Source organism: Danio rerio, chromosome 7, assembly GCF_052040795.2.
Source record: "Danio rerio strain M-AB ecotype USA chromosome 7, GRCz13ab, whole genome shotgun sequence".
Lineage (NCBI taxonomy): Eukaryota > Metazoa > Chordata > Actinopteri > Cypriniformes > Danionidae > Danio > Danio rerio.
This window is the reverse complement of record NC_141027.1, coordinates 66,850,001-66,860,018: the sequence shown is the minus strand read 5'-3', so window position 1 is coordinate 66,860,018 and position 10,018 is coordinate 66,850,001.

The following is a 10,018-nucleotide window of genomic DNA, read 5'->3' as shown; positions in this document are numbered from 1 at the left end:
ATAATACAATATCTTTACATCTTACATCTAGGATTTCCAGCATATTTACCATGCCCACTCTGTTATTCAGTATGATTCTTCCTTTCACTTCATTCATTCTCAAAGACCTTTACCTTCCTTAGTACCTTACTACCATACCCGCATCTGTAAGGATGGATTTTACTCTGAATTAAAATGTGCACTGTAATAAAACAACAAAAAACTCTTGAATCTGATGAAAAAGGTCCAGAATAGACTTTCTTTTTCCCTCTTTGCTGAACTTTCCTTCCTCTCTGATATTAATAAGTACCCAGATTGTGTCACCATCTTTGATAATGTTTGATTATATCCCAACAGATGAGTAAATCTTTAAGTCACTGGTTAACTTTGACAAAAGAATCATTTATTGCTTTCATAGGGTATTTAAAGACACGGACGAAATGTCTTTGGGTCGCAAGTCTGTATCCAGACCGGCTTGAAGTGCAGAGTTCTCAAGCGCAACACTATCTATAATTTGGACTTCCATCTCTACTCTTAGATTTATCTTTAAGTAACTGATGCTGTAAATTTACTTCTGAATCGGCTTTTATTGTTTGATTCTGTAATTGGCATGATACACCTTCATCTGGAAAATGAAGTGTTAAGTTTTGATTTATTCTGAATTTTCCTGAAATCCTTTATATCCAGTAGATTATGTGAAGGCTGGTTCTACATTGATCTGTGTACATGATATCCAAATGATTGGACGAGACAAAATTGTTTGGAGCAGTCGGCACTTCAGATCGTAAACTATTCAAGTTTAGTTATCGCTAATTTAGCAAGTTGTAATTTGGTATTAGTTAACCCTGCATCTTTTGATTAATTTCAGAATGTCGAGATCCTGCCCATGAGAAACACATGAAAACTCTGTGTTGTATTGGGTCTCTAATGAACCTATTATTAAAGATTATGGGATCAGATATAAATAACAGTACATAACAAAATATTTGAATTCCATTCATACTTCTTACATTTATACTGTATAGAATGCTTTTTTCGAAACAGCCAAGTAGTAATTTAAATTCAAATGCAGTACCTACTAAGTAGTGGGTGGTTTTAGACACAGCCAGATGTCCTCCGTCTCTTTAGGAATCTTGCAACAAAGTATTGTACATCCGGTAAGCAAGGACTTCCACATGCCAAAGTAGAAAGAGTTACAATAATCCAGAAGAGAGCAGACATATGCTGATGTTCTATAAGTCTTTAAACCATGTTATTGAACCTGCACAATATTGATATCATGGGCACTTCAAAATCTATTAAATACTTCATAATATTCAGATTTGTATTGTAAATAACCGGACCAAAAGTATTGGATAATTTAGCCTAATAGTAGTATATAACTGTACAAGCTGATATACTGTTTGTAAATGCTTTGACTTCATATGGTAAAGCAATAAGACTCTAGCATTTAACTCAATTTAACTAAACTCTAAATGAAATCTCTAAAATATTTTATTAAACTTAGGTGCTGTTCATTTCAACCCACACTCATTCTGAAAATGCAGTCCCATGGACATTTCTGGAGACTGCAAAATATGTCCTGGGTGGCACGTATTTGTGCAGTTTTTGTTTTCGCAAATCCACAAGAGGCATCTTTTTCACATCTCAAATTTCTCGATGGAAAAGAAAGCAAGATAAGTATGGGAGATGGAAATTTCTGAACTGTGCGATTAACCCTTTTTTGTCTAGGTCTCCGCCTGCTCCCTGGAGTCCTCTGGGGTTCTCCTGGGGTGCTAGTTCTGGATTTAAGTCTTTCTCTGGTCTGGACCTTCTAGTTATCTAGATTCTGGCCTTAGGCTACCAGCTTTTATAAGGATGGTTTTGTACTCAACTTCTGGAGCAGAGTTGACCAAAAAAATTAAACTTTCTTTAGTTCCCATTTTATAGTCTTTGTTCCAAAGTGTAGTGATTTGCATAGGCATCCTGGGTGTAAACGGATGCAGACATATTCAATGTTTCTTAAAATGTTAATATGTTGTAAACGTATTAACGTAACATGTAAACAATTTTCATTACACTAAATTAGCTTTGCAAGGACATCAAACAAGAACCATCTATGATCTTGTTTAGCTGTGATTGAGCTAACATTGATTACATGTCAGGGTTCTGCCACTCTGATCTTGTAAATTCTTGTTTTGGTGGCGGATCTCTGACACTACTCGTGTCTGGTCCTGGTTCTGTCTCTGTGTGCGCGCGCGCCGTCGTGGGTGTACGCAGAGTGTGCGCGCTCCTGCTTGACGCGGCCGCGTGCGCGCTCTGCGTCCCTCAGACGCGTGCGCTCTTGTACTCGTGTTTGTGTTTTCGTCTGTCAGCAGCATGGTGTTTCATTCCCAGCGTCTCAGTCTTGTTGGTTTCGGTTTTGGTCGGCGCTGGGATGAAGCATGCATGCTGCATATGTGAGCGCATGGTGAGTTTTCATTCATCGTGTGCTCGTGTCTTGCGTCTTTTGTCAAAGCACGTGGCTCGGTGTTTACATTGTGGTCACGTGCTTTTGTCGTGTGCTTCAGTGTTGTGTTATGTGAGCGCATGGCTTGTATTGTCTCTCTGTGTCATGCGCTCTCCCGTCTATTGTCTAGTCCCACCCTCCTTGTTAACCCATTATTAGTTTGTCATGTTCACCTGTGTGTCAATTTACTTTTTGCTTTATAATCCCCCTCATGTTTTCAGTCCTTTGCGAGTTCGTCATCATATGTTGTCGATGTTTACCTGTCTTGCTGTGTCCAGTCCTGCCTTGTCGTGCCTGCCCAGTCAAGTTTGTTTGTTTGAATTTTTGTTTGTTGTAGTAGTGTTTTCCCCCTCGGGGTAGTTTTGTTTTGCTTTTTATTTTTATTTTATTATTAATAAATACCCATTGTTTCTTTGCACTTGAGTCCTCGCTCCTTTTCCCCACCACAACCGTGACATTACAGAAGTATCCAAACCATAATATTAAAAAATGAACAAGAGACTTGTTTGCAAAACACCTGATTACACAAAAGGAGAATAAAAGTTTAAATTAAAAACATCTTAAAAACGTCTTAATCAAGGAGCTTATAGAATTCCTTTGTATTTTCTGGATGGGAGAAGCTGACGCTGTGTTAGTTGTTAAATAAAAGCAAACTAATTATGTTTCTGATCGACCATATTTGTTACATGAATTTAAAGAGTGAGGATGGAAAAGCTTATCCTAATTCTGAACCTATATTTTATTTACATAGGGAAAGATTAATCAAATATGAGTTTTAATATTTAATTGAATGATTTCTGTTGTGAACACTGTTGTGGTTCTATTTCATGTACTGCAAGGATGTTGTAGTAACTAGCAATACACCAGCGTTTTACACTGCTCTCATACCTGCCTGAATTGCTAGCATGTTTTATAGCAATAAAATAAGCTATTATTATAGCCTTTTATTCTCTATTCTTCAGCTGCCATGTTATATTCTACAGTGTACAAGTGTTATGCAAATAAAGTTTAATTGAAATTAAATTGAATGTACATATGCCCCTTAAAAGTAAACATTGTGATACCTGTCCAGCTATCAGAGAGAAAAAAGAAAATACATTTTAATTTGTTTAACTGAGTGGCTAAGCTGCATGGGTGCAACATTTATTCAATATATATCAAGCACAGATTGTTTGGTTTGTCCAAACATGGCAGACAGGAAAGGAATTTAAAATTAGCAGGGAAAAAAAGGAAAAAAAAATCTGTTTAAAGCTCTTGCAGGGCTTCTGTTTTCTCATACTACTACAATGAATCTCTTTTCCTGAGCTGTGCACTCTTGGACCGATAAGGTCAGTGTGGGAGTAACGGTTTCCATCTGTGTTCGCATCTTTTAGTTGGTCCTGGTGGGTGATAGCACACAGTTCCTTTCATTTAACTCCTCTTGTCTTTCGTCTGGCAGGTGAATGTCTTCTCACCGTCTTCAGACATGTCTGAGAATACCTTTGATCTGGTTACCTGCAATGTCTCAAATGCACTTTGTGTGAATATCCAGAACTGTCATCTGTAGTAGCACAGCAGCAGTTGACCAGTTGCTTATCTGCATGCTACAAATCCTCCCATCTTGAGTAAATACACATTCTCTTTTTCTGAATTAGCCAATTAAATGCCTACTGTGCTGTCTGAACATCATGGTCAAGATTAAAAGGTAGTACACATGATCTCATGAGCATCCCTGTTCTGGAATACGCACACAATGGTATTGGTGGTTTATAAGGACTCTCTATAGGTGTACTACAATTTATACTGGAAGAAAAAAAGCTCTATTTTATGGCCCCATGCCACCCTATCTCTAAATCTAACCCTCACAGGAAACCTGTGGATATTTTAAATGCCATAAGTCTTTAGGTATGTTCTGAATTACAAGGTCAACAGACATGTCCTCATAAACCACCTTAAGGGTAAAATAATTAAGTTATGTCCATGTCATGTATACAAATGTATGTGCTTGTAAAGCACCCAAACCAGTACATAAACAAGCACACACATACACCCAGCCACACACACTTTTCACAATTTTTGTTTTTTACACAAACAGGATATTTTTTACTTGATAATACTGTCTTCATTTTGTCATTCAAGTAATGCGTGTATAATGTACAATTGATAGAGTGATTATAGAGTGATCTGTCAGGCTTCAAATCTAAATTATTATTATTATTATTATTATTATTATTATGATTATGATTATTATTATTATTATTATATAATTAATTAATAACAATAATAATAATAATAATAATAATAATAATAATAATAACAATAATAATAATAATAATAATAATAATAATAATAATAATAATAATAATAATAACAATAATAATAATAATAATAATAATAATAATAATAATAATGATAATAATAATAATAATAATAATAATAATAATAATAATAATAATAATAACAACACTTATCTTAACTGATTAGCTTGTTTTACAGAATCAAAAGTAGCAGTGTGTACTGTACATTTGCTTATTTGTAACAGTGTGTGTGCTTGGATTACTCCTGCTGTCAGTCTCAAAAATGCTGCCAACAAAGAGAATATGTCACAGTGTATTGTTGAGTGATGAAGAATAGCATTTACATATCTGGGCCAGTTACCATATGTTTTACAACTAGCTTGATTCATTCGTTCATTTTCTTTTTGACTTAGTCCCTTTATTAATCTGGAGATTTTTTTTTTTTTTTTTTTTTTTATGCAGCGGATGCCCTTCCAGCAGCAACCCATCTCTGGGAAACATTCACACACACTCATCCACACTTATGTACTATGGAAAATTTAGCCTAACCAATTCGGCTTTGGACTGTGGGGGAAACCAGAGCACCCGGAGAAAACCCACGCGAACGCAGGGAGAACATTCAAACTTCACACGAAAACGCCAACTGACCCAGCCAAGGCTCGAACCAGCGACTTTCTTGCTGTGAGGTGACAGCACTACCTACTACTACCCACTGCGTTGCCACCTTGCTTGATTGTACTTAATATAAGTAAATTTGCTTTAAAATGTTAAAGACATTCACTTACATTACATTTGGCCAACGGATTCCCAGAAATAAAGATATGAGATCTGTTATACATTTGGATCTAAAGGGTCCATATTGGTACCTCTCAGATCCCAACATCTCAAGGTGCACTTTTGTACTTTTCATGTAACAATAGTTCATGTATCCTTGATGTATCAATATGGGCCTTTTGTGTACCCTTTGAAAAGTGACAGCTCTCATACTTTTATTTCTTTGAGCTTATAGAAGCTGACAGTTTTCTTGTAACTCTGGTGTGATTGAGCTGTCTTTGGCCATCATTTGATTTATTTTCTATGTTTATTTGCGAACAAAAGTCCTAATGAAATATGTTCATCATATAAAGTTATATGTTTCTTTAGACATATCTATTAAAAACATCAATCCTTTTTTTATGACAAACTTGTTTTTTTTAAGTGTCAATGCTTAAAGCTTTCAGTGGCAAGATGCAAATCTCACAAGTTTCATTAAATTATTAAAATAATTTTTGAATCAGCAAGGTACTGGAAAAAATCCTCAGAGATATTGGTTCATATTGACATGATAGCATCACGCAGTTGCTACAGATTTGCTCGCTGCACATCCATGATGCAATGTGCTCAAATGAATTGAGACCTGTTGACTGTGGAGGCCATTTGAGTACAGTCCACTCTTTGTCATGTTCAAGAAACCAGTCTGAGATCATTCGTGCTTTATGACATGCCAAGTTGTCCCGCTGGAAATAGTCATCAGAAAATGGGTACACTGTGGTCATGAAGGGATGGACAAGGTCAGCAACAATACTCAGGTACTGTATGCTGTGGCTTTGACACAAGGCTCAATTGGAACTAATGGCCTGTAAGTGTGCCAAGAAAATATCCCCCACACCATTTCACCATCACCAGCTTGAACTATTAATACAAGGCAGCATGGATCCATGCCACGCCAAATTCTGACCGTTAACAGAAATTGAGACTCATTAGACCAGGCAACGTTTTTCAAATGTTCTATTGTCCAATTTTTGTGAACCTGTATGAATTGTACCCTCTGGACAGGTGTGCCTGATAAAGTTGCCGGTGAGTATATATATATATATATATATATATATATATATATATATATATATATATATATATATATATATATATATATATATATATATATATATATATATATATATAAGAAGTTGATTTTTAACTGCACCATGGTGTTTCGTAATATCTAATTTTTACAAGGTGCCCAACGCTCAACCTCCAACCTGGAGGACCAGAACATGCACACATACACTACAGACAATTTAGCTTATTAAATTTACCAATGTCGCATGTCCCATGACTGATAGCTAAATAAACAATGGCCACATAGAGCATTTATTTTAAAGGCATTGCGTCTATATAATAAACTCATCTTCTAACAAAACTTCATTCAGATAGTTGAGTAGTCCTGATCCTGCCTAGGGTTTTTCTACAGACCTGGCAAGAGACATTACTTTTGTGACCATGTATTTTTGGTTAAAAGAAGATTGGCAGGACCAACAACTTTTTGATGTCATTGTGATCAGTAAACTATGAAGAAGCTGTACTGACAGTGATTAGTTTCAGTCAAGATCAGTGTTTAAATAAGATATATACGAGTGTGAGGTCTTAAAGAATTCACACGTTAGCTTGAGTTAGTTCTGCCTTGTTTCTGGCAAGTTCTCAATACAATACATCAGAATCAAATCCCAAGTAGTTTATCTGGTTTCTCTGCTGTCAAAGTAAAGTCAAACAACAAATGTAAACCTAGTGTCTAAAGTAACTTATGGTTCAGAAGCTTCTCAACTTGTGGTTCTAAACTGAACCTCACAGCACAATCTCAATTGAGGAGCGCAAGGTTGATGTGTACATGTTGACTACAGTGACTGCCCCATCTGAGGTATGTAGGCCGATAGCCAAGAGCTATGTTGACAGTTTCCTCAACCATCTATAACAGCATGTTCCTAACAGTGAAGCTCATGCTATTTTCCATTGTGTAGTGTGCGCTTTTTCCTTGTCAGAAGAAAGTACAGTCTTTTAGCTTGCCGGAGACTGCAAGATGGATTTCCTGTGGAGTGCTGATGTCCACACGGAGTCTTTTCAGCTTGTTTATTGTGGCTGGCTCATAGATATTATTGCTGCATTTTTTTAAAGGGGGGATTCTGAGATAGACTCGTTGTCAAGGTCTGGATTCTAGTTTTAGTACCTACTTTTTAGTAGACACTTGCTTATGCACACAAGCAAACACTCCCACACATTTATGCATAAGCAGCACATAAGTGTGGGCACACGCACACGAGAGCTTCAAAAAAACTCTCAAGTTTCAAGTACACCAAAAATCTTTCTTATATTTCATCTTTTCAAATATGCACCGTTTGAAATTGCTCCTGAGCTGGCGCCATTAATAATGCATCGAGCTTAAAACCGTCATAGAGTTCAGAAAAATATAAATTCCCGCATCCTCAATGACAGTGTTTTTACCTGTGAGTCACTCTCATATACACACACACACACACACACAGTTACTGAGCACATGTTTTATGCATTTAGGTATTATCATATCCCTCACTTGACTCTAATGTTTGCTAATTTCTGTTGCACAGAAATGCACAGATGAAATGTCTAGAAAATAAGAAAAATAAGCATATGCATTCAGGCATATTGGCTGTAGGCTGAAGTAGTGTGAGACTGTTCTTTACACATTCTTACCATAACAAATAAATTGCCATGGGGTGAGGGGTCAGTTTTGCCCATCTGTTGCCCTCTTGCGTTATCGAAAACCCACTGAGCGGCCTGTATTTTAAAAGTGAATGCAGAAGTAGCACAGCATCACTTGCTACACAGAAACATTCTTGCCGAAAGCTTGTTTTGCTCCAAAATGTTTGAATGTCAAAAGGTGGCTTGCACCTCCATTTTCTTTTAGGTGGTTAATTAGTGAATGCTTATCATAGCCACATGCCATGCCTCGGCAGGGACACAGCACCCTAGTGTTGTAAAATTAATTATTTCACTAATGTGGGCCTTGTGCATGAGAAACGGCACAACTCTAGCCCAATAGCTCATTAATCTTCTGACGGCCTCTCCTGAGTTTGCAGTGAAGTGGTGCTGAATTTCAATACACATCTTCTCTTATTCGCCTAACCTTTACAAACAGCCTTTTTATACAGGGGTTTAACGGCAAGGGGGTTCACACCTGCAGGGCAGCTGCATTTACATTGTACAAAGAAAGGCTCTAAACGCACACGTTGTGAAAATGGCATAACAGCAGGCTTGTCAATCAACGGGACTGTTTACATGCTAAGAAATACTCAAGTCACGTTTTTAGGCAGACAAAGTACCAGGCAGGAAATCAAGTTGAAGCAGAATGGAGACATGCCCTGGTCTCTGACATGAGCTCCACAGCTCAATATGGACTTGCATTGACTGCAAAGTTACAGCTTCAGGGGCGTTGTAAAGGGGATGGCCTTGGACGATTCCAACAGCCCTGCTGTGGGCAAAACACAATCAAAAAGGGCAGGGGACTGACATGATTACACCATTGCCAGTCAAAACCTCCTCTACGAGGATGTCTATAGGGGCCTAAGTCAATATGAAGGGGGTAAAGAAATCCTAGTGGCATCACTGGCGGTGCTTGCAGTTTTATAGCAAGATAGACAAGGATGGTATAGCTAGCTCACTGAATAATATATGCTGGTTACCAGTGTAAGGTATGTTTTTGTTGGCAGATTATATATATATATATATATATATATATATATATATATATATATATATATATATATATATATATATATATATATATATATATATATATTTTTTTATTATTATTATTTTTTTTTTGACATTCCATTGACTGTGGAAGAGAATATGGCAATTTCTAAAAAAAATTACAGACCTTTATGGCATCACAAAAGCTATGCTTTTTAAATACTTAATAACATTGTCATTGAATATGTGACCTCTAATGGAGTGTCCTTAAGCAAAAACTACTTTATGATTCTTTGTTCTTCTGTAGTGCACTGTTGGTTTTTGACTATCGAATAAATTGAACTTGTTTGTTTGTTTGAACTCTATTGTTTTTTTTTTGTTTTGTTTTTTTTTCATATATTAAATGAATAACTAAAATGGGTAACTCCATTATAACCCAAACATGGGGGTCTCAAACAGCAAGGCTTGGTCATAGGTAGTGCTCATTAATTGGTCCTTTGAGGCAAGACTAACAGTCTCTGAAACTTTGCTCTTTAGTCTACATGCCTGAAGCTGCTAAAAGAAAAAGACCGAATTGAACTTTTCCTTAAAACCAGCAGGACGTTGACTTTCATCATTCCAAAGTCATTACCTTAACCACAGGCAAACCTCTAGTCTCTTGTGAAATTAAACCAGATTTAACCTCACATTTTGCCCATGCATGTCACAGTCTTACACAGCATAAAAGAAATATGATGAGCAATTACTCCAGGTGTAAGGATTAGCTTTTTTCAGAAATGATGAAAACTGTGTT